This window comes from Haliaeetus albicilla, chromosome 13, assembly GCF_947461875.1.
Source record: "Haliaeetus albicilla chromosome 13, bHalAlb1.1, whole genome shotgun sequence".
NCBI lineage: Eukaryota > Metazoa > Chordata > Aves > Accipitriformes > Accipitridae > Haliaeetus > Haliaeetus albicilla.
Genome location: NC_091495.1, coordinates 22405082 through 22430572, shown reverse-complemented (window position 1 = coordinate 22430572; position 25491 = coordinate 22405082). Strand labels below are relative to the sequence as shown.

The following is a 25491-nucleotide window of genomic DNA, read 5'->3' as shown; positions in this document are numbered from 1 at the left end:
CTGTACCAGCCAGGAACGGCCATTAGACCTTTTTCCAATCTGATTTTTGATAAGACTCTTTAAGACCCCTGTAAATCTTGTCAGAAAAAGTATTTGGCATTAAAATAATTGCTTAGGTGAGAAAGCTGGAATGCAGGGTGGTGTTTTACGGAAAGAGTCTGCCCTCACGTCCTGGAGCGTTCAGTCCATGTGCTACTACATCTGCCAAGGCAATTCCAGAAGAGATCATCCTGTTGCCCAGTTTCCAAAGCAAATGTCAATTAAAAAAAAAAAAAAATCCCTTTCTTCTGTTCTTCATTCCACTAAAATATTGAGCTGGAATATTGTGAAGGGATGCACAGATTTTGCTCTGGTTATTTGCAGAGCTGTTTCACATCAGGATAGTTGTTTCATCAATAGAAATGGAAATCACAGCAGAGCCGGTAGGAAAGGTGAGACAGCTAAGATGGCAGAAATCCATTGTTTCAAGCCATTTTCTCAGAAAGCTTTTTCTATTTCTTTTTCCTGACATTTCATAAGTTGTTTTTTCTATTTTTTTTTCCCCAAAACATAATTAACTTAATCAGATTCTTTTTTTTTTCTTTTTTTTTTTTTTTAATAGGAAGAAGCCCAGAGATAGGCTGCAGCCCCTTCCAAGCCCCTTTCTGTCTGGGAGGAATCCGAGTCCCAAATATTGAATGTTCCAGTCTGGCATGCTGAACGACACACAAATATCAGCTGTGGTACAAGTGAAATGCTTTGGTGAATCACTGGACACTGCCTGAGGCTGCTAACAGTTCGGTTGCATCCTATTGTTACATTAGCAGCCCTGTAAAAAAACCAGCCTGAAACTTATCCAGTGTACAAAAATGTAATAAACTAATTTAGTGCAGACCTCCTAAGAGTAACAAAACACACCCTAAACCTCCTCTTAAGATCAGCTGCAGTATTTTTATAAACAAGTAGTTATAACTGGCCTTTTTAAGGGTTCAGAATTTGCATGCCGGGTAGAGAACCATTTAAAAAAGGAAAACTCACTGGGCTTTCTCTATCTACACTTTATACCCAATTCACTTAGCTGCCTAGGTTTTTCTGTGAGCAGAGGCATGCCCCATCAGATAGCACCACTTTCATCATTTCACTGCAAGGCTCTCTCCACTTTCCAGACATGGAGATTGCTGGGGAGGAGAGAGGCATCTCTGCAGTCATTCAGGGGATCGTGCTGGGATGTGGACCTGGCCCTCCTGCTGAGCAGTGGGATCACAGTACCATCTTCTCTAAAATGAGAAAATATCCACTCAGGCAATAACCAGGTGGACTACACTCCTTCCACAAAGGGGTACAAAACACACTTGTTCAAAAATCCAGAACCGGTGTTTATCATGGACTACACATGAAAGAGAAGCAAGTTTCTGGTTTAGAGCTTGCTGCCTAAATGACCCAATATGAAATGTAAGAAACTGCCCTTTTCAGAAAGGCAGTGCAGTGAGTGTGATAAATTTTTGTATTTTAAGACCCATGAGGGCTATATAGTTCATAACACAGAACAAAACACCTCCCAACAAAGCAGGGGCTCAGTTATACCCATACATTACAGAACCTTGTGCTGTGTTGGCAGGTAAAATTAATTTAAATAGGGAGAGACATGGTTGGTGTCTGCTTGAGGCTATAATGCAATGCTTAAACTTGCACATAAGTAAAGAAATATAAGCCTACTGAAGAAAAAGCGAAGCTGACACAGCAAGATGGCTGCAGTCTTGGCTCATGTAGCCAGCGGAAGCCGACGTGTAGTAGGAAGGACATCTGCAAAGGAGTGGAGGACCAAGTAAGGTTCAGTGGGACGTGGGTGTTTTTTCATACACGGTTTGTTCAGTCCATTTATTCCATGTTGACTGGTGTCTCATCTCCCAAGAGGTTTCAGGGCTCTTCTCTGCCCCAGGGTTTCAGAGTGGTTTCAGCTGCAGAGTCACAGCTGCGGCTGCCAGCCTGCAATCAACTGCAGCATCTGCATCACAGCCAAACTCCTCCAAATCCATGGCCAGACTCTTCATTAAAGAGCTTCCCCTTTGGACTGACACATCAGTTTTCCCATGCCTGTCCTTCCATACCCAGCCAGGAGCCAACCTCCTGCAGCCAGGACAGGGGCTGCCCTAACTGGGATCTGGGTCAACCTCCACAGCTGGCACGACATGGGTAGTGGTTCCAGTGAAGCCAGTGAAAATACTGTGGTTCATACCACGGGGAGAGACCCTGCCCCATTATTCTTGAGCTCTGTCTCTTGCTTTATCTGCATGCCACCTTCTTTCCCACCTCACCATTTCTTCAACCTCCATCACGGCACAAACCTCCCAGGCTGGCCTGTGCCCTCACAAACAGCTGACGTCAGCAGCACCTTGGCCACAGGCTATATTTTTCATTCAAATATTTTTTTTTGTTTTATTAAAATACTCACAGTAAATACATTAATTAGGAAGATAGAGCAAGGAGGAAACATGAGGTGGGATGGAGAGATTTGACCAGCTATAAATAGCACATAGAATAAACAGACAACTGCGAATTATGGGCTGCAAGGCTGGGCTTAGCGTGGAGGCAGCACCTGCTACTGGGTGACTTTCACCTGTTTATTTGTTTGCTTTTAAAATAAAAACTGTTTACAATTATAAACTCCAGGCTGACAGATTTCTGGGAAAACATTACTACTTAATGATCACTTGCAGGTGTTTTTCCTACCTGCTGTGCAGTACTTGCCCCAGGCAAGGTAGGGCTTTTGGCACAGACTCCCTTTACCCCAAACCCTTGCCATGTGCTGGCAGCCTGGGCAGCTGCCTGAAGATTAGCAGGAGGGGTCACAGCACATTAGCTGAGCTTATGGGATGCTTAGGGCATTTCCCAGAAATGAAAGTTTTGGGAACACACGGCATGGTTAGACAAGGGGAGCACAGGGAGGACTCTGTCCTTGGGGGTGCACAACAAGAGGGGACCCCAAAAGGCCCATCGAGGCAAACATGCACAGACACTATGGATGACCCTTGGAAACATTTCTGAGCAGGGGAAAAAGAAAGGATGCCAACGCAGAGCCTTGTCCTGAAATGTCCACGGAGTCATCACGGAAAGGCTTCCCATGCAGCAAGGACGGTGCCTCTGAGCAGCCCCGACACGAGCTGCTGGAAGCACTTGTGGGGTGCAGAGGCTCAAGCATTTTGTTTTTCCAGGAGGTCAGGTTGTCACGGACAGGAGGGATTGCCCAGTATGGCTCTCATGGTGGTTGGTAGCAGGTCGATGTGTGTGAGCAGCAGGCATGTTCCTGCAGACACCATGATGACTTCTGGCCCCAGGCCTCCAGCCGAAGACCGTTGCCTGCAGCTGCTTCCACACAGACTAACCCCACTTTCCCCCAGGCGATAAAAAGATAACCACTTCTCGACCATGCAAACATCACAGCCCGTTTTGAAAGTGACTGTGCTCACCATCATCCTGGGACAGTCCCTGTTCACCCTGTTTGGGTGAACAGCGTATTTTTCCATCAAGCCTCTGCCTGAATGAAGAAAAGGCAGGAATTCTTAGCCTGACTAATGCTTTGCCATACATCACCAGCAGCTGAATTTCAGCATCACTGCAGCTGAGCTCAGTACCTTGCTTTTATCTCCCAGAAAATCAGCCCGCCTGGACACAAAGCCGTCAAGAGATGGGGAGCCCCAGACCCCTCCCGCTCTGTTTTGATGTGTGCCAGCACCCCCTGTGCAATGTGCCTCATTTCTTATTTACATTTGCCTAGCTTTAAATTGCAATCCCTGCTGCTTGTTATGCTTCTCTCTGCTAAATTAAAGAGCCCTAAAATGTCACCCATTCACTGTTATCATCTGCCCTCTGCTATTTTTGCCTCACAGTAAACAAAAGGGACTTCCCAGTCATTATTTTATACCCCACAATCACAGTGCTTTTTCAGATCAATTAGTTTTCACTCCTCTTATCTGCATTCAAGCCTCACCTCCCTTTCAGTGTTTCCATTGCCTGCTCGGGGACCTTTCCTGTGTCTCCTCTGACCTCTGGGAGAGGAGCCGAGCTGACTCAAAAGGGGGGCTTGGTGAGAGGACATCCGATCCGCTTACGGACCAGCCGACCTAATGTTGAACACAGCCAATGCTTTTGTGCATGTCTAAGCTCTCACTGCATATTCTGGGAAGATAACATGATTGCTTGCTTGCCTGTAAAGTTACATCCCCTTTGGCACGATCAGCTTGTACAAGACATGTCAGTTTGGGTGACTTGGTACTTATCTATAAGGACTTTCATCTTCTACCTTGTGCCCAATTACCTTTCAACAGCATACTCTTAACTAAAACCATTGTATTTTATACACTTTCCCTTTCTTTCCTGGAGTACATAAAAACATCAGGGCAAAATCTGTTCTGCAAACAACTGCAAAAACTAACTTGACTGGGGATGATCATTGGATTTTCTTCCTCTCTCTTCTAAATCAATATTTTTTCATTTTGGCAAGAACCCATCCAATTCCCCAATCACTACTTGATAATACATGGGAACCAGAAATTAATCTTAAGAGGGCCAGGCCAATTTCATTGTCCATCTTGAGAAAAGTTTAAAATCTAAGCTATCAAGAACGCATAGTTAAAAGCACACTGGAAGCCATTGAAGGCCAGTTTGGACTACCCGCCAGCAAAATGTCTTCTAAGGGCTGGTAGGAAACTGTGTTTAGCTTTTAAATATAGCTTTTTAACTCCCTGGTATGGTTTTACAAAGTAGAGGCAGCGTCACTGTTCCCCAAAATATCCTAACCACATCATGTTAGAAATGGAGCTTTACTACTTCACTTTGTTTCCTAGCTACCAACAATTTTTTTAGCTTAGTAGTAGAGATGAGCAGTGAAATTTGGCATTCAAACTGCAACTTCATAAAAGCCTTTTAAAAATCTCATACATATATATATACATCTGTAACAATTACAGTTGCTCACATAGTCACTCTTTTCAGAAATGTTTCAGTTACTAACCTTCCTCCTGGATGCCCACTCATTCGTGTCCGGTGGCCCCCACCAGCCAGCCCTGGGCCCCCCCAGCTCTGCTCCTGCCTCACAGCCCCCTCCATCCCAGCCCCCCGGCTCTGCCCTCCACCCTTTTCCCACCCCAGCCCCATCTGCTGTCGGAGCACTCTCTCTTCTCTCTTCTCACCCTTCCCAGCTCTACCAGTCCCTTTACATTCATCACATTAAAGAAAACATTTCATGGTCATCTCTTTTATCTCCTTCAGTGAACAGTTAATCAGAAAAAATGCTTTCATGTTGCTAAATCAGGGCCAGTGGGCAAAGCTAGGCTGACAAGAGACATTTTCCTCTGCCACTAACCTGGGCTAAATAGTATTAATTACAGAGGCTGGGCTTTGATTGCTGGAGTGTGGTGGGACTGGTGAGAGCTCTCTCCTCCCCCTCCACCCCCACCACAGACCTACGCTGCACCTCCCTTACCTGCCTGCCTTTTGCCAGCATCCCCTTCCCATGTCACGGCACAACTGCAAGTGGGATCCCCTAAGTCTTCAGCTGGGCTGCTCAGGCAGCATCTCTGGAGAGCCAGGTCCCTGGACTGGAGGTCAGGGATGGGCCTCCAGCCCAGCTGGGTGGTTGGGGTATCTCTGTCCTTGCCTCCCCCATGCCTATCTGCCCAAGGCGATGCTTTTTTCAGGGCAGAGACTGCTTCTTTCTATGTTTCAGAGAACCTGAGAGAAGGGCTGGGAGGCAACTGGAGAGACATCACCCCATCCAGTGTTTCTCAGCCTGTGGTCTGTGGGCCACAAGTGGCCTGTCAGATTTCAAAGGGACTGCAGAATGACTGCAGACAATTTTGGGGGACAGACACATCTATCCTCACACATGCCAGAAAAGGGGCAAAGACAACAGGCAGTGGGAGTAGAAGGCAAAGTGAGGGTAACGTGCTACAACTCAACCTTCCGTGGGGAAGTCCAAAGGTGTTTGTTGCTCTTTCAAAGAAAGAAAGGCCAAGAAACACCAGGCTGGTCTAGCCCTGCAGAGATGAGTGGTCCCCATCTCTGCACATCTCCACGGGCATTAGGAAGCAAATGATGGGAGCTGGACATGGCCTAAAGGCTTCACTCAAGCCTGATGCTGTGCTCCTCTCTGTGTTGGCAATAGCATTCCCCAGGTCTCCCAGGTGTGTGTGGGGGGACAACCTCACATCGGACCAGCAGCATCAGCAAACAGCTGGTTAGCAATTCTGATGAACTGGCTTTCTGCAAATTATCAAAACAGGCCAAATCCCCAGACACATGAATCACAGCTGGAACATGGCTGCTCTTTAAAGGCAGAATGCTACTAACTGCTTTCCCCGTCCCTCTCCGAGCTGAGCAGGGGTTTATGAAAGCGACCACAGGAGGAATTTGCATGGCAGTCACTCTGTTTCAGAGACCTTCCCTTGGGGTGGGTGGCACAGCTGGGGGCCTGAGTCAAGATTTAAGGTTTAAGTCAATTAAGGTGACTGTCCCTGGCGACCCATGGTGACAAGCTCTGATCCCATGCAGCTGGTGGGCAGCATGGTGGGAGCATAGCACTCCAGGCAACAGGCATGTCCAGACTCATTACAAAACAGCTGGAGCACCCTAGCTCCAGCCAGCACCCTAGCATGATTATAGCTGCTTTTCTACCACATAAATACCCTTGGTGTGAGCCCAACTCTGTGCCCTTTGCAAGTTGGGGTCCCCTCTTCCCATCCTATGATACTGCAGACCCCCGGTCCTTCCTCCTCCTCTGTGCTGCAGCTGGTTCGCACAGGTTCACCCTGCCTTCTGAGCCAATGCTTTGCTCTACTCTGCACAAGCACAGAAAGAAGCAGAAGCAGTAGATCTGCTCCATTTTGCCCCAGTCCACACTTTGATCTTCTATGTGCTCTTCCCAAGGTCTTCCCAGACAGCAACAACAGGTTGGAGTCTCCACCAGAGTAAATCAGCTCAGGGCCTTGGAGGTCTGCTGGCATTGTCTAACTGCTTAGCCTCGTTTGCTCTGAAGAGCAAAGAATTGGAGAATTGGGAAAACACCTAGGATGGTCAGGGCCCAGCAACCAAAGTCAGCTAAACCTTGATATACCAGTAGCTTGCATGGACTCAGCTGCTCAAGGCAGGTTTACTCCAAGTTCTGTGGGAATGGGGTCCTTTGCACTATCTGGATCTCTAGGGCAAAAGACCTCAGACTTGTCAATAGCTTCATTCACACCTTCAAATTAAAGTGCAGCACTTACAGGATGAAATATGCAAGTAACCCAAGAGGTAGTTGTCCCCATGCTATTCTTTTTGATATTCAAATGTATTTTAGGCTGACAGTGCTATATCTACAGAATACAGTACAGCAGTTACATGCAACGCACCGGAAGAGCTGTTGAGGAGGCAGAAATTGGCATTTTGATGGCCAGGAGGGCAGTAAAGAGCCTAGGAGATAAGAACATTCTCAGCTAACGTGCAGTAGTGAAGAAAACTAAGGCTTGAGTTGCCATTGCTGACTTTAGCGTTAACAGCTTCTTGATATGAATGACAGTTCAGAGCCCTTGTTGCAGCATACTTCAGACCACAAACAAAGCGGTTGCATCTTTTTGTATTAGCTTCAAATATTTAGGGCTCTCTTCATTGCCAGAAAGACTCAAAACTTTTCTTCTTTCTTTTTTTTTTTCTTTTTTTCACAGTGAAAATGTAGAAGATAAGAATGGCCAGCCTGGATCAAATTAAGCCTCCATCTAGCCCATTTTTTTCTGGTGGGCTGGTTTTTGTTGCTTCTGAGAGAAAGGCAAGAGGCTTTGCAGCAGTGGGATATTGCGCTTGCCAAAAGAGTTTCTCCCTTAGAAGTTGTCTCTCTTGCTTAGAAGTTGTCTTCTGCCTTGAGGCAGGGTGGTTTATGTCCAAAGCTACTTGATTTGACTTTGTTCTTTGTTTGTTTTCAGTTCTTCAGGCTGTCACTGTGAATAATGGGTCTTTGGTGCTGGAACACTATTCTTGGACAAATATTGGCTTCCATGGTGAATTTCAGGGCTGCTGAATTCAAGAATAAATCTTATCTCCATTGAGTGGGTGGCTGGTGTCTTTGGGGAAGGTACAGGGTGCCGGTACAGCACCTCCCTGTCAGTCCACAGAAGGTCATAATTCCTCGCTGAAGTTCTGCACGTGGAGGGCCAGGCCATCCTCCAGCCTGAGCAATGAGCCTGGCCTGCCTGAAGCTCTCCTGAGCTCCACACTTGGGAATCTGCTGCCACATGGTGGCATCCACTCTCTCTTCCTGGCCCTAGGAATCCCTCCTTGGCTTCCAAGAGGTAGCAAGTGTGGGAAGAGCACTTCTGAGCTCTGCATTGCAACTACCCCACCAAGTTTCCAGGGACCCATTCTGGAGCTGCTAGGAGCTTTTCCAAGAGCATTATTTCCTGTTCGGAGCTACACAAAAGCATCATGGATGCTGGTAAAAATTCTGAGAGGATCTTAGGTGCTTTGGGGTCAGTCAGTAGCATTTGTAAATGAAAGCGCTTTACCAAACCTGACGGCACTAGAAGTATTTTCATGAAGCATACCAAGGTCTGCATCTGTCTGCTTGCATTTCTGGTCTGCAGAAATGGTTGCAAGAGCATCAGTAGGCAGGAAAGGAAACTATTGAGATCATTCCTGTTCCTGACAGAGACTGAAAAGCAGAAAAGCAGTTGTCACAAGAGCTGGTGGAGAGCATCAGTCTCCCTGGTTGTGTGCAGCACTGTGAGTTTCAATGCTGTATTTCACTTCCTGAGACCACAGGTTGCTTTGTCCGGTCAGGCAGCTGTGTGCTGCTCAGAGAGAGAGCATTTACAAGGCAGCTACTCAAAACAAGACTGGCTGCTTCCTTCCAAATGGGTGGTGGCATCTGTGGGTGGAAAACCCATGGAAGTGCCCTGGGTCCACCTTTGCTTTGGAGACTGTGAGACAACATGCTCAGAGCCTGTCGTTCCCACTGTGCTGCTGTGTACAGTGCTGGAGATGGCAGCTTTAGTCAGCAGGCTTGCCTGGCTGGGAAACGCAAGGAGCCATCCAGCTGAAGAGGGAGGGTGGCAGGGCAATGGACGGGCCCAACAGATCACCTAGGTAGGGCCACTTTGTTTGCAAAGGACTGTGGGGAACTTGGCCCAAACCAACACTGCCCAGAGTCTGGAGACAGAAGGACTGATGTCTAGAGTTGATGGCATTCCTGCTCTCCTCCACATCAAGACAAAGTTGAAGTCCATCCAGCAGCAGCTCCTGGATGCAGGAAAAATACAGATTCTAGGAGGATGGCGAGTTACCATGGACCGTCTTCCCATCCCATCACAATCCATGCCCAATGGTAAAAGCTGCACTTCTTTCCTCTTCCAGCTTCACCCCCGCTGCGGTCCTCTGGCAGTGAGAATAATGCAGGACAGCATGCTAAGCTCTGTGTTGGGGGAGCAACACAAGATGGGCACAGTGATATCGGGAGCAGTAAAGCATGAGAATAAGGATGGGGAGGTGTGACCCCCAGGGAGGGAGAGGGACTGTCCAAGAAGCAGGACGGGGAGGGGGAAAGGAATAAGGGTGCTGTGGGCAACATATTAGGAAACTCTGTGCCGTGGTGAGATCTCTGTTTTGGCAGGACACTGCTGCCCAGAGGCACTTAGTACTCAGGCTTGTAGAACAGGGATTGGAGAGAGCATCTCTCCAGCGGGCCAAGGGGACTTCCTCATGACACATAACAGAGCTGCCCCATCTCGTGCCTCTGCTGTTCCTCAGCTGCCAGAGCTGTAGGGGAGGAAGGGGTGGCCAAGGAAGGGCATTTTGTAAATGTTGGGACAAAATAAGCAACAAAGCTGTTGCAAGCTCAGCCACTGTTATTCCATATGGTTTGGTGTCCTGTGGCAGTACGTGCAGATAGGAGGGAGGCTTTGAGATCATCTGTATCCAGCTGTTGAGCATGCAGGCCCCCAGGAAGAGCCCTGGGTCTGTGCCACAGACTGTGTGGCTGCGAGCAAGCCCACTCATCTTCAGCTGTGCCTCTCTTCCTCTCCTAATGGAGACTGGCTAGCCCTCTGCCCCAGATCCTCTCTCCTCATTGCTGTTCTCTGCCCTTGCTTGCTGCATCTTGTTTCATGGAAAAGGATTCACTGTGTGGGGCAGAGGCCACATCTGTGCCCTGGGGGGTCCTGTTCTGCCTGGGAGACCTCAGATATTGGGGTAACCGGCCTAGGTAATTAACAGCAGTGGAAGGTGCTGGAGGAGTGCTAGGGTTGATTACATGCACCACAGCAGAGGCTCTGGGCGAGCACATCAAAGGAGGTCTCCCTTTCATCTTGCTGCTCCGAGCAGACGGCTTCTGAAGCATCTCTTCCAAGGACAATATGGGGGAGAACTCTAATAACCTCACAGTGTGGAGCCCTGCCAGTGCTCCCAGCGGCCGCTCTGGCGGCGGCTAAAGGGGTGCCTTCTCTGCTTCCACCCTAATTGCCCTTAATTGCCTCCTGCCTGCTGGCAGCAGAATGGCAAGGGCTCTCCAAGGATCACTGTGCTGGAGTGACAACGTTTGGAGAAGGATTGCCTGCCCCTGCGTTGCCCCACCTCCCTCCCACTCTTCCCCACCCACAAGAGCAATACAATAACTTTCCAAAGTATGAGATTTTTCTGTCTGTGTATGACTTTTTCTTTCCAGGCCCTGCTCCCTGCTTCTCTGGAAGGGGCTTTGCCAGGCAGCCGGAGCAGGGGAGCAGTGCAGAGTCTGTGTCCCAAACACGGAGGAGTGTGTGCACAGTGGCACTGGGCTGAGGGGGATACAAGAGTTGTCCCTTCATATAGCACTAAGACCACCTTGCCCAAGACCCTGTGTCAGTGCAATGAGCCCTGCTGCTCTGCTGCTTGCCAGGGCTGCCTATGCAGGTGACCAGAGCTTTGAGGTCCCCCATGCAGAACCAGCATCCCGGGTGATTCAGCCCACAAAATCCCACCTTCTCTGGGGAGAGGTGCTGCTGTACTGGGGCAGCCAGACAGGAATGGAGTTGCATGCCAGTGTGATCTCCTGGCTATGGCCTACACTGTTATCCCAGGGGTGTGGAGGGGAGGCAGGGAGGGCTACTCTCTGCCCCCGCTCTGTGTCCCAGCGCTCGGTGAGAGCACGTGGAGCTGAGGGCCCCTGTTGCCCCCCTTCCCCGGGAAGGGTTCTCCAGGACATGCTGGCCCTCAGCGTGTCTGGCTCCAGTTTCGTGCAGCAGACCTCCCTGCGCTTTCCCCTCTCCGCTTGACACCCTCACAATCCGTTCCCTTGTGTCAACAGGAGGGTGGGAAGCTGCAATACGAAAAGCACCTTGTAGCCCCGACCAGGCATATCCCTGCCAGGCTCCCTCCCCGCTCCTGCTCCCAGCCAGGACAAACTCTTGCTGCAGCAGCAAAATATAGCCAAGCATCTTCACAGTCCCTCGTGGTTACCCAAATCCTAGCCAGGGCCAGCCTCCACAGGCAGCAGGCATCACGTGAGCAACACGCTCAGCAGCGAGCTGGCAGGGGCATGGGAAGGCAAACACCACACAAATCCAATTCTAATGGACGGAGCTGCGATGTCTTTCCTGCTGAGGTTATTTTTAAACTGTTTATCAAAGGCTTGCTGCTCTTGGCAGCAGAGTGGGGGGCTATTTTTGGACTCCTGCTTCACCTCTCCACAGAGATGGGCTGGCACAGGTTCATCCTTTCTTTTGCCTGGCACCCTCAGACCTCCCGTGGTCTCCAAGGTTTGCCCCGCTAAGGTCACCGCTGTATGCTCACTCACATGCAGAGGGACTTTTTAAGCAGGAGGTCTGAGCTCAGGCACAGCCTCATAATTAGTCCTTATTAGCAAATCTCCTCTCATTCTTTCCTGCTGTCAGTGTCAGCTGCTTGGGTGTGGGCAAAATACACACTTTTGCCTGCTATTGTCCTTCAGGATGGTGACATTTGTCCTGACCTACGCCTGGCACTCTGGAGCTTTGCATTCAAGTGATGTCTCTGCTACTGGCTTCCCACTTGCTGCTGTCATGTCACTTTGCCCATCTAGAAGAGCAAGGCTGTATTTCCCTACTCTACTGGGTTGCTGGGACAAGTAATTGGGGCAGGCTGACTGAAAACTCAACGTTGTCCTCACAAGGCCTCTTCTCTGTGCACAGGTGAAAGACATGACAAGTTTCACTTAGGTGTAACGTTGGGAAAGGTGGTCTGGTAAGATGGAGCTCAAAGCAAGTGCAAGGAGACAATAGGGGTGTGTGGAAGTGCAGCAGCTGTGTGTTGGAGTCAGTGAAAATGCAGACTAAAATGGCAATGCAAAGCAAGCTATCAGGCTTTGAGGTTAATAATAAGCTGCCTGAGTCTTGACTGTGCAGAAGAAAATCAGTCCTTAAAAGAAGCTCACTGGCACAATGCTTGGCCCCGACATAGTTATCCACAGAAGCCCGAACAAATGACTGGTCTTATTACCGACCTGCAGCCAGAAGCATGGCTTGAGATACTCTGGGCTCACATAAAGAAATCAGCACTGTCCACACTGCCCTTGCAGTACCAAGGGAAAAGTCTTGGAGAAGTCTCCCAAGAACATCAACAAATTCAGAGATTTCCTTTTGCTAAGAAAGCAAAAATCTTCTGCTGAAGGAAGATTTTCTACATTCAAATATGATTTTGGAGAGCCAAAGGTATGTGCAGCATCTCCTCCAGGAATGAGGACAGAAGAAAGGCAGTGCTGGCACATGCGAGATTTGGGACTCAACGAGGATGGACATGTCTTTTCTTACAGGAAGCGATTGGATGAAAAGATGAAAAACACTTACCTTCAAGACTGGCAGGGCTGGCTAGGTATCCTTCAAGCTATACAAGCATACACAGCTGTGCTCTCAAGTCCTGGGAGTTAATGGGCAAATTTCTCTGAAATGAGAGACTGGTGGGAATCGAAAAGCCCTGTCGGCACACACACAGGAGAAAATGAGGCGGAGCCCATTGTCATCTGTGACAATCACTCAGTCACCCCTGTGGCCTAGCTGGTCACTATCTCCATGGACAAGATAGTCAGAGGGGGCTGATAATGCTGGGGGGTGGCAGATCAACAGCAAAGAGCTCAGGGGGAAAATCCTTAGGCATTAAGAACCAAGGGGTAAATGCCAAAGGAGAAACATGGGTGAAGGAAGGGAGACACACCTCCACGTTGAGGACACATAGCTATATCCAACAGCGCCCACAAGTGCTGGCGTGCCAGCACAAGGCAATGTGTCTGGGGAAACACAGTCATTCAGATTTCTAAGCAAATTAGGAATAAAATGGGCAGGGTCACTAACCAGCTCCTGCAGACATGGACCAGGGGAGGTGACCACAGCATGTGGCTGGCTGCAGGAGCCAGCACTGTAAGCGTGGCCAGGGCAAACCTGCTGAGGAGGACATGCTTGTGGAGTGAGTCCCTTGGGCGCACTGAGGCTGCTGGCACGAGAAAGCGCTGCTGGCATGAGGTGTCACTGAGGCAAGTTGCCCCCTGACATCTCTGGGCATGTGGATGTGAGCAGACATTCTCGCGGTGAGTAAAGGTTATGCCATGTGGCACAGTCAGACAAGGACGTTCACCATGAGAGGGTCCAAAGGAAAAATCATGCCATTGGCCCTTCCTCTTACTAACAGGGAGGGACTGACTATGAGCAGTAGGATGATTGGGAAGTCTAGGGCAGTGACCACGAGAACCTGGAGCCTGCCTGGATGAGGGATGAGTTCACTGTTCCCAGTCAGAGACCTCAAGAGGACAGACTTTTTGGAAGTGAAAAAAAAGGAAGGGAAAAAAAAAGAAAAAAGAGAAAAAAATACAGTGCCAAATGTGTTGTTGCTGTGAGCAGGATTCACAGGTCAATGAAAGCAACACTCACCTTGTCACTCTATAGATGCCTCTCAAACCTGGAGTCAGAGCCTACGTGGTTGCCTTCTGCCCTGTGCCACCTACCAAGGAGAGATGGAGAAAAATGCATCAGAGGGCTTTGCACACCAGTATGGGCAAGAGTCTGCCATAGGACCTTTGCCTTTCTGGGGGCATGACAATACAGGAGTAGGTTTCCCTGATATCAGTGCAAAGAGCTCAGGCTGGAAAAGCCCTGGGTTAGAAAGCTGGGGGAGAAAGGGCTTGGTGCAAGCTGGAAAAGACCCAGGGATTTGAAGGAACAGTGGGGAGATGGACATCATCTTGGACGTCACAGGGAACACTGACAAACGTGAATGCAAGCAACCCCCCTCACACTGCTAATATCCAGAAGGGTCCTGGTGTGTCCCTTTTTATCCTCCATCCATCCTTTAAGCTGTCTCCAGTAGGCATTGTAGAGGCCTTGAAAGCTTCATTTGACAGTGTTTCTGCTGTGTTTTGTACAGCTTCCTGATGGGCTCACCACCTACTCCAAAGCCTGGGCCAGGCCACCCAGCCCTGTGTGTCACAGCAGGTCCCTGAGGTGACACAGGGAAGGAGGGGAAGTGATGGCTTAGTCCATGCTGGGAGAGGCCCAGGGGTCCCAGGACCACCTGGCAGCATTACCCCTCTGCTTTGGGCAGCGGGAGCAGGGACCAAGACACAATCCCAGGCACAGCAGCTGCTTGCCTCCCCACAGGGGACATGCTCCCCACCTGGCATGGAGACTGTCCTCTCCTCCTTTGTAGCATGAAACAAAGAGCGGAGGGAGGGAAGGAAGTGACTTCTCTGGAAGCGATTGTGGCGGTGGGATGAGCACCCATCCCTTTCCAGACAGGAGGAGCAGTGATGCCCCTGGTCCTTCAGGCATCCCCTCTTGCCTCCCATTCACTTCTAGCATCCCCTTTCTCCCCCCCTGGCCTTGCCTTCTGCAACTGGGAGAAAGGAAAAAAAGAAGGAAGAGAAAGAGGGGGCGGGGGGAGAGAGAGAGGGAGGAAGCGGATCTGGGGCACTGGCTGGCAGGCAGACAAGGAGCGGCAGGGGCGGCTGGGAGCCCGGGACGCGTGGAAGCTGCCAGGGCCTTCTGGGCTGCGGGGCATGTACGTGCGGTCAGCAACGTGCAAGTCAGTGTGTGTGCCGGGGCCGGGAGACACACGCTGCTGTGCCAAAAGGCCTGGGCTGGCAGCCGGCGCGCCCGTCAGCTGAGGCTCCCTGCACGCAGCCCCCATCAGCTGGCAAGCAGCAGAACGGGCGACGGGCAACTGACTGCTCATCCCTGCCCCCCCCCGCGCCCAGCCAGCTCCGACGGGGGCTGCACCTGCCCCAAGGGCAGCACGTGCCACCACGCACATCCGCGGCGGCCCCTCCGGCCCCTGCCACCGGCTGGTGCCATCCAGGTGATCACAAGTTTCCAAGCAGGCGGGTGTGCTTTTCTATCACACCAGCCCACCTGCCATTTTTGACCTAAGAAAGAGAAATGGTGACCTCCTCCGTCCCAAGGCCACGTGCCTCCTCCCACTGGCCCACAGGCGATGCCGCGCTGGGGATCACGCTGCTGCTGCTCCCTTCTGCCTGTGTCAGCAGTTTTGGAGCGGTTCCCAGCCCAGCAAGGCTCCCGCGCCCTTGAGGAGTCCGCAGAGCAGTGAGGCTCCCTCCCTCCGCTCAACCCCCTGCAGCCTGGCCGCACTCCTGCCCCCCTCTTTGGGAGCATCCTGTCCTGCTCCCACTTCTCACCCACCAACTTGGGAGAAAAAAAGAGGTCTCACTTGCACCCCCCACTCAAAAATGTCTCCCCAAATGCACACAAATTCATATTCCACACTCAGGCACAATTTCCCCTACATTCATATCAAATTCACACAAAGGGGAAGGGAAGGGAAGGGAAGGGAAGGGAAGGGAAGGGAAGGGAAGGGAAGGGAAGGGAAGGGAAGAAGCAGACACAGTGGAGCATTTTATAAGACGTGGTTTCTTCATGTGCACCTCTGTGCATTATGTCATGGGCCAGCTGGGAGTTAACTAGGTCTTAGTCTCCTTCTCCTCCTCATCTCCTGAAAATGAACGAGGTTTCCAGCTGTTTTGGAGGCTGGAGAGCAGTCTCCAGAGCCAGAGGTGTGCTGAACCCATGAGTCAGCAGCTGTCAGTAACGGTTACACACACGTGGGTCGCACCGCAGGGTAGGAAAGTCCCTGTAATATCACGCACCGGACAATAGGCACGTAGTAACTTGGCTACTTAAACCCATCCTTGGCGCAACTAAGAATATATCAACACCACAACCAAGGTGTCCCTGCGTCCCGGAGAGCACGTATTACTTCAGCTCTCTGGGGAGGTAGTAGCAGCACAGCTATGCAGGGATAGAGCCCGCAGCAGTCTCTGTGGGTCACGGCTGTCATGCCAGTGGCTGTCAGCTGCGTTTCACTGCCATCTGCACCTGTGTTTGCTCACTTTTGGTATATCCAACCCACCTCAACTACTCCTCAGAGTAAAGCAGACCCACTGAAATACTCTGAGAAAGATGGTCACCCTGCAGCAGACAAACCCAAGTGGAAATGGTAGCGCATGGGGTTGGGGGGGGGCTGGCTGATGCCTTTTCAGGGTACTGAGATGCTCCTGGTCAGCAGGTTACCTCCTTTGCTGGGTGTCACTTGCAGAACAGCCCAGTGGGGCATTGCCGCAGAGCCCTGGCTCTTTGCATGGGAAACATGAAAAAGGCCATGGGCAGGGAGAGGCAAATGACATGGGGAGGCAGAAACACCAGCTTTTGAGCTCACACCAGTTGTGCTTGTAAATATTTTATTCATTTCTCAGTTATTCACTGTAGCAGGCCACTATCTAGCCTCTGGCTATCAGAGGGCAAAAGCATTAAAGAGCTTTAAGTGTATGAGCAGGTCTGACATGTAACAACTGCTGCATGAAGACAGCACTTTACATCTTCATGTCCTTACTGTCCTGACCAGCCCTAGCCCCCTGGCTCTGCCCCTGTCCCTTGCTCCTGCCCTGCAGCATGCCTGAAGGACACATCGCATACACAGCAGATTTGTAATTTATACTCCCAGTCCCAGCAAAATATTAATTTTCTGTGTATGGGGTGCCAAATAATAATCCAGGTTTCTTGAAGCAGATGAGTAATTACGTATCTATAAAACTGGACAAAGCTAGATTGGTGATGGGCTGCGATCACATTCCCTTAAACAAAGGAGGCAAATGAGGCAGATCTAATCACATCCTTCACTCACCCCACCCTGCAAACTGCCTTTGCAGTGTTCAGTGAGGAAGGATGAGCCTTTGATCCAGGTGGTCTGAGCTGAGCAGCTAAGATGAGTAGAGATGCAAACAAAGTGCAAGCCCTTGGGCCCAAACCAATCCTAGAGAGCTCTCCAAACACAGGAGCTGTTCAGTGTTGTGCTTCTAGTGGAAAGGCTTCTTGGCCTGTTGGCTGAGGCATGGCAAGGTCCAACAAAAGCATGTTGGACTTCATTTCAGACCACTGGGCACGGCACTGGGGTGATGTGACAACCTCTTTGCCACCATGGGGCAAAGGGAAAGGCCCTGCTCTCCTGTACAGCTCTGCCCATCCCGTGTCAGATGCCGGCTGGCTGCAGATAGCTTTCCAGCTCCATGCCCAGGACACCCCCTCCCTTCCTTGCCCAAGCTGTCAAAGATGGACACTACCAGCATTTCCTTCCTCAGGTTCTTCATTGCGAACGGCACGACCAGGTGAGCTCAGAGCCTGTGCAAGCAGCAGCAGAGGAAGCGGGAAGTTCCCACTCCACTTTGCAAGAGCCTGTGGCATGCGGGCAAGGCTGGCCACTGCAGAGACTTGTTTCTGGTGTCTGTGGAGCAAATTCAGTGGGGCACTGCTGAGACAGGAAAGTGGGACTGCAGAGAACCTGCCTTCCCATGTTCTCCAAGATCTGTTTGTTTGACAGTTTTGTGCTTTCTGCCATTCACAGCAGAAAAGGTGGGTGCTTACACCAAGTGGATGTCAGAGGAGGTTCAGTTCTCCCTTTCTGCCTTTGGAAACCAGCCAGACATAACTCTGCTGGGAGCATTACACCTGAAGGCAGGTGAGGAAATCTGGGTCTTGCTGACAACACAGAAAAAGGAGATGCAAAAGATGCCAAGCTTGTCAGTCCAGCCAGGTGATGAGGGCAGATCCCCACCTGCTGTCAGCTGTTGCAGCTTCCCCTATGTCAGCGGCCCTTTAGCAGACCTTTCCCGGGGCAGTGCTGCTGGGAGGCTGCTCTTTGCTGTAGGAAATGGGAGCAGCAGCTTCTCTGTGTCAGTGTGGAGACCTCAGCCAGGGTATTGTGCTCTGGACTTATCACCTGCCTGGCCATTTTCCTGCTTTCCCCAGGGGCCCTCAGCTCTGCCAGGGCATTTCCCACCCCCAGCCCCCTGGGACCCAGTGATTCCCCTCAGGGCCCCACTCTGGGCAAAGGTGGGGATGGCTGAATCCTGTGGCGGTGGAGCTTTGTGCCGCTGGCAGGCTTCCCACCCGTCCTCCACCTGTTCCTCACCTTCCTACCAGCACCGCCCCAAACAGCAAGATAGCTGCCTGCGGGAATAGCAGGGTGTATTAGGCTGAGGCTACTTACTGGAGCTGTCTGTCCAAATGCCTTGAAAGCTTCTCCCGTCTCAGCCCATGTTTGTCCCTCTGCTGCCAATTTCAGGATGCTACACCTCTGAATTCACCCCTTCGTCACAGAGACACGAGCACAGTGAGGACCCCCGTGCCTCTTCCCTGTCTCCTCCAGAGAAGCAAGCAGGTCACTGGGGGAGAGGAAGAAGAGGGGCCAAGAAGTAGCAGAGGGAGGAGTTGGGATCAGTCGAAATCAGGGATGGAAAGTGAAAGAAGTGATGGGATCAGGTAGGGGAAGGGGCAGTAGGAAGGAGCCGAGTTAAGGGATAAAGTAAAAGGACTAGAAGGGAAGAGCTCGCTCAAAGGGAATTACAGGGGTTGTTTAAACCAAGAACTACCTAGGACAGAGACTGCCTCCGTGGTTGCCCAGCCTCTATGCCTGGATCCCAAATGAGCAACAAATTAATAGATGTGTGAACTCAGAGCTTAGAAGGGAGGTGAATGGGTGGGAATTACCAGCATTCGGAAAACTGAGGAGAAATCCAGACCCAGAAAGGCAAACATAGAAAAAAGCAGGAAATGCAAAAGCAGCCAGGCCTCGGCACTGAAATCCCTAACACAAGGAGGGAAAGCGAAGGAAATGATGAAACCGAGCTGGCACACTGGGAAACAGCCTGGTCCCGCCATGTACCACCAGTGCTGCTTCGGGGGAGCTTAGCACCGGAGCACTCCGTTTGGGAAATGCCGCTCTGGAAATAGGCCGCTTGGTAGTGAGATCATTCATTCTTCTCAGCTGGAAACCTGACCCTGTCGCCAAACTCATTTTCCAGACTAGAAGCTGACGTTCATGGAAAACTTTGGCCCCAAGGTCCAAATAGTGAGATCCCCAGCTTGTCAGTGCCGGGGTTCAACGCCTCGACAAGCTACACAGCAATCTCAGAAGTCTCTTTGGCCTTGTTGCAGCCTGGCTGGTGGCTCAGTTGGGGAAGAGGAGCACAGCCAGTGTGACTCAGTGCCTAGTCGCGCTCCACACACTGTGACCAGCTCCCAGGCAGCTCGTGGACTGGCTAACGTCGGGTATGCATGGCGTGCTCATTAGATGGTCTTCAAAGAGATTTTACAGGGGCCAAAGCCTGGCAGTAAGTGGCAAGGGCGTAAGAGGGCTCAAATAATACCTGGTTTGATATTAGGTCTCCTGGCTGCTATTAAAGGGAGTTAATTCCTCCTGGATCTCTGGCAGCAGGAGGGGACATGTTTTTGGAAGCCTTTTCTGGCTTCAAGCATCACATAAGTGAGTGTGGATATGTCGAACACTTTCAGTCATGGCTTTTGTCACGGAGTCATGACTCTGCCAAACCACCATCCTACTTCTGAGGTTTTGGGCGACTTCCACTGCACCACGCTGGGGATGTGAGCCATTGCATCGGCAGGGCACCCCCCCACCCTGGCGCTGCACTACCTGCCGTCCGCGCTGCTTCGGCTGCTCCTCCCTAAGCAGTCGGCCCCAATCCAAAGAAAACAGCAGCAGCGCTGCCATGCCATTGCAAGCATCTGCGGGAAAGACAGGCCTGCCGCGGGCGAGCAGCCTTCGTGGAGCTCCAGGTGAGGCTGGGCACGCTCCAGGCCCTGTGCCTAATATTTGCCGTGACACCCAGATAATATTTGTGTGCGGCTGGCAGGTGCTCATCTCACTCTGGCTAGGGCGGTATTTGAGTGTGTGGTGAAGGTATGAATTATTCCATTTCAGGCACTGCAGAGCGCTTGAGGGACAGCCAGGGCTGCAGGCATCTCCCCTGCCTCCAGCCTTGGTTGCAGGCAATCTCCTGCAAAGCCCTCGCCTCCCTCCCTTGCCCTCTCTGCAAAAAGCACCAGGCTGGGCGGACAGGGTAGCCCCAGAAGCTCCTGACCGCTTTGCTCTCAGGCACCCCAGGGGAAACCAAGGGACGATACTCCAGAGGAGGAGCTGAATTTGGAGAGTCAGGAGCACACCAGTTGGGACGCTGGAGGGGACTGAATTGCCAGGTGTCCGGATGGAGGGGTGGCCCCGTAGGCATGAGAGTCCCCGTTCCTGCCGGCAGTGAATAACCATTATCCAGGCCGCCTACAAAGGCCACTCGCTGCCTGTGGGCAGACGTGATTGCAGGCACAGCCTCGGCTCTTGCGCTTGTGGGAACCCGGCAGAAACCCTCCCGCTTTCCCCTGAGCTCGGCTCAGCTGCGCTGGGAGATTTGCATTGGCAGCAGGGTGGCAGGGAGGCTTGCCCGCCCCTTGCCCGCATGCTGCCAGCGTCCTGCCAGTGCCGGCAGCCTTTCGCCTGTGTGAACTTTTTGTCTCTCATGTGAAAGGGGAGCATTTTTCAAAGGAATCATTTAAACATTGGCATCTTAATTAGAAGTGGGCAAATGGCACAAGGAGCCATACCTTTGGCTCAGAAGCACACCTTTGCCCATGCGCTCCTCTCTTGCCTATAGGCATCCCCCTCTGCCACCAAGTCCCCAACGACCTCAGCTGGCCGAGCCCCTCAATCCACGCTGGCAGCCCACAGCGTGCCCGCAGTCCCCCGCTGCCCTCAGCCCAGCTGCATGTTATGCATGGCTGGGTCAGTGCCCCCTCCATCCCCTCTCCCAGCCTCCCGCTGCTCTCCCAGCCCCAGGACCCTGCCCCCTTCCTGCCTCCTCCCGTCCACCCCTCACTCCTGACCCTCCTGCTACCTATAGCTGCAACAGCTATTCAGCCTATATCTATTACTAAACGAAGAATCCTCTGTGAAGCAGCAGAAAAGCCCCGGCTGTACAATGCACCCAGAGTGAAAAGGGAAGGCTGTTAACACCACTTGGAAAGGGGCCTGCATTTGACAACAAACTCAGCCAAGTTTCAAGCTCCTTGCTAATTAGTCTATTAGCTATGTGAGCAGAGAAAGCCTCTCACCATCCAGCACCGCTCCGCTCTCGCGCTTCAGCCCTGTCACCTCAGGAATCCCCTGCCCCGTCTCCGTGGCGCGGTGCTACGTAGGCATCACACCAGCGGCTGCCTGGCCACTCGCCTGCGCCCGGACAGGAGAGCCAGCCAGAGATGGTTCCTCGCCGCCGATTTTCTCTAAGGGACAAAAGCTGCTTAAAAAAAGGAGCCAAAGCCCCAGGTGCTGCTGGGATGCTGGGCTGCGGAAGGAAAGGGCACCCTACAGTAACCCACAAACCCCCGCACCCATGGGATGGATGTCCCCAGCCTGATGGTGGTGGCAGAAGCCACCAGGAACAGCCCTGTAAAGAAGGTGTTGGGGACAACCTGTCCCCCTGCCAAGTCCCACATCTCCTGGCCAGGCTCGGGCACCAGCAGAGCCAGCAGCCCAGGGAAGAGGTCACTCCCTGGTGCGCCTTCGAGGTAGGAGTGAGCAAAACCATCACTGTTCCCCCCACTGCACAACCCGCACACATCTGCACCCCCAGCCTTTCGGCACCTTTCCGGCAACCCCGCCAGCCAACCCAGCAGAGAGAGGCTCCCAGTGCTTCAGCAGCAGCTGGGGAGCATCTGTCCGTGCATCTGTCCATCCGTCTGTCCAGGGAATGGGTTAAACAGCCTGTGCCCCACCCCTCGAGGCCAGCCTGGGCTTCCAGGCATGGAAGGGAGAGGCTTACAGCTGGGGCTCATTACCAGGCAGCCATAAAGAGGGTGGAGGCACTTCCTCCCACACTGATCAGAAGAGCTTTGCAACTGTGTGCCCTGGAGCCAAGGGATGAGGTCCAGGGCTTGTTTATCACCTCCTATGAAACAGGGGAGTTTTGTCCACACCAAGGAGAAAGCTGGCTGATCCCACCAAGAAGCTATGTGTTACATGCTCCCCAAGGTGAGGGGACTGCTTGATGACCACGTGGTCTGCTTTGGCTGATTTGTCCAAATCAGGAGGGCCTTATTTGGCTGACCTGCCTGGGGATATTTATTCATCTAATATTCCCCCCACCAGGAGACAAGAGGGGATACTGTCTTCCCCAGCCTTTTATTGAGGGTCTCCTGCTAACAGAGCCTGTTGACAGGCCACAAGGACAGATGCACCTGTGCTGCCTGAAAACATGGAGCTGCAGTGACAAAAGGTCCGATTCACTCCTGCCCTGTGCAGGACTTGCATAAATCAAGGGAAAAGAAGAGGCAACCTTTCTGACTTGGCCACAGCATATTGAAGGATTGACACCAAAACCTCCAGACACTGAGCTCTCTCCGCTCAGACAGCTTTCCAACAAGACTTGGAGATCTTGGAGAAATTTAGCAAAATCCTAAGGGATGCACTAATAGCAGAGGAACTAAGCAGCAGCCATTTTGTCCTGGGGATGGCATGTTGCCTGGCCATCAACAGATGAATGGAAACCCACATGCCAAGGGATGCCGGAAGCACAGCCTTTTCCCTTGGAATGATGGGGAGCTCCACATGAAAAATGGATGACTCACTCTCCCAAGCACCACAGTCAGACGTGGAGGGGAGGAGGTCATGGTACTCCTCCAAGCTCAGCCCCTGGAACAAACTTGCCAGATACCAAAATGAGATGTTATGAGATGTTTGGCTGGTGTGGCTGGTCTCCCTGCTTCATGTCCTCGAGCAGCAAAGCTGTGCTGGCTGGTAGAAATCAATAGAGTAGATGCAATCCCCTTTGGTTTCCAGTGAAAGCTGGGAACTTCTGGAAGGCCAATTGTAGCTTCTGAGGGTTGCTGGGATGGTGATCTACCTCTTCATCCAGCAGAACTGAACCAATTGTTGGGGCAGTTTCATCTTGTCTGAGCCGGACTGCCAGAGAAGGTACTTTCCAAGATCCGAGCTGTGTTATCCACTGTGACCCCTTTCTCCTCCCTTCCAAGCATGGGGGATTTCATACTCCCTGTGGGATGGCCTTATCAAATGCTCTTGAGCTGCAATATGAAGTCTTGGAGGAAGCTATTCCCCTTGGTTTCATCCTGCACTGTTAACACAGGGGCAATTCAGCCAAGGAGTTTGGAAGAATTATTTATTAAAGAGTCATAAGATTGCTGAGGTCACTCAACTGTGAAATCACCGAGGAGCAGAAAATGGATCTTTGGCCTCAGGTCCTTGAAAATCACATAAACCTGTGGGGAATGTCTCTGCTCCAGCCCTCATCTGCTCTTGACAGATGTTTATACCACAGTGGCCTCTCTCATCTCAGTGCTGTAATCCAGGCAACGGTCAGCCCTTTCATTGCCAATGCCTCTTCTAATGCATGTGGTAGGTTGGCTTTTCAGTGTCAACAAGGCTTAGGGTCTAGTTTTTCCATGTGGCCTCCACCCAGCCTCTGTGAACATGCTTATCCTCTGGCAGAGGCACCCATTTGCTTGCGCCAACCTTCACAGAGCATTTGAGTTTGAAGGGGCAGTTTGTACGCTGCAGCATGGGGCTGAACCAGCACAGCCATAAGAGGATTTCCCACACAGACTATAGCATCAGGTCTGTGTGAAAAGGAAGGCAGCTCAGGTCCACCTTGAACAGCCTTCTGCAGAAGTCTGGCGTGGCTCTGAAGGACTCCTGTGGGTTTGCTTTCCCACTGACTCCCTGGAGGACTCACCAGCTTCAGCATGTTCTCCTCCTGAAGGACTGCTGTGAGGTCTAGTGGAGACTAGGCCCTCTTTCTCCTGCCATCATGAAAGCTCATTCAAGGACAGATGTTCACTCCATGCTTGCAGCTTACCCTGAATTAGTGGTTTAACTTCAGCCACAATAAAGGGTAGGCTTTATCCACCACTTCTCTAAATCTTTACTTGTTATCTAGCCAGCACCGGATGAGGGACCCATTCAAGAAGTCTTCTCATCTGATTCTTGTAGACAGGAATGATGTAATGAGCCTTTCCAGTTGAACGCCAGTTCTGCAGAGTTAGCAGCCTCTGTGGTGCAACTGAACCACTGCATTTCCCAGCAGGAAGTGATAGCAGCCTGTCCTCCGTCAGCTGAAGGGTAGGGTTGTCTAAACAGTGGGTTAAGCTTCACCTGGGCAACTGCCAGCTTGCTGGTGTTGTCATGTATCCTGCAAGGCTATCCACTTTTTGGAACAGGGAACGTGGTGTGGTGTCTGGACAACATGGCAACATGTTCATTGATTTTTAGCAATGCCATTTGTGTCACCCTGCAAAGACCAACTCACTGCTGGAACTGCATGGCTGTGCCTTACCATGTAATGGTGCATGACCAAAAACAGGGCTCCTGAAACATCATCTAGATATCTCTCTGGGAGGATACAGCTATGTAACCAGGCCTGACAGGTATTTGTAACACCTTGGTTTTGGAAATTTCTAGAGAAGGAGATCATGTGGTCTCTGCAAGGCACTCTGTCTTAAGAGGACAGGAGCCCTTAAGGACTTAAAGACCTGAAAAGTTTTTCTGGATGTCTAACCTTATGTCTTCTGGAGATGGAAAACAATCCATTCTGTTCCTTTTTCAGATACTTTTTACAAATCTGAAGGTTGGGGTTTTTTTCCCTTTCCTCTTCTTCTAAGCAGACTAAACAAATACAGTTCTTTCAACCTTTACTCATAGGTCATGGTTACTAAGCTGTTGATCATCTTCCATGGACTCTAACAGGTGTAAGCCTTTCTTGAACTGCATTGCCCAAAACTGGATATATTCAGAAAGTATGAGACTTTCCTAATGCCACATAAAGTGGAATGATTGCAGCACACATGGTGCATGCAGCACTATTGTTTATATAGCCTAGTAGGGACGTTTGCTTTTCTTCACATCTGTGTGTTGTCAAGTCACTCAGTAATGACACCTGTCACCACAATAACATCTGTGTCCTTTTCTGAAGGCCTTGTTGGCCCCTTATATATGCGTACAGCAGATTATCCTGCTAAGACCTGTGGCTTGCATTTGCCCTTATGAATTGCATCCTGTTTATATCCATTTCACCAATGTCACAATCTGCTTGAATTCCCATTCTGATCTCCAAAGTGTGGCCAATCATCGGCAGCAAATGTAATATGCATCTTTGAAACCAACACCCAGGCTGATCATGCA

The 25491-nt window shown here is 51.1% G+C and overlaps 1 long non-coding RNA gene across 1 annotated transcript in view; it reads right to left on the bottom strand.

Annotated features, from left to right (window-relative positions):
* Positions 1-5125: 5125 nt before the first annotated feature.
* The window catches only part of LOC138688616 (uncharacterized), a 30276-nt gene continuing 9910 nt past the window's right edge, over positions 5126-25491 (bottom strand). The window contains exons 2-3 of the long non-coding RNA XR_011327506.1: positions 12801-13944; positions 5126-9246 (exon numbers count right to left, since the gene is read on the bottom strand). This is a non-coding gene — a long non-coding RNA (uncharacterized lncRNA). The remainder of the gene's footprint in view (positions 9247-12800; positions 13945-25491) is intronic.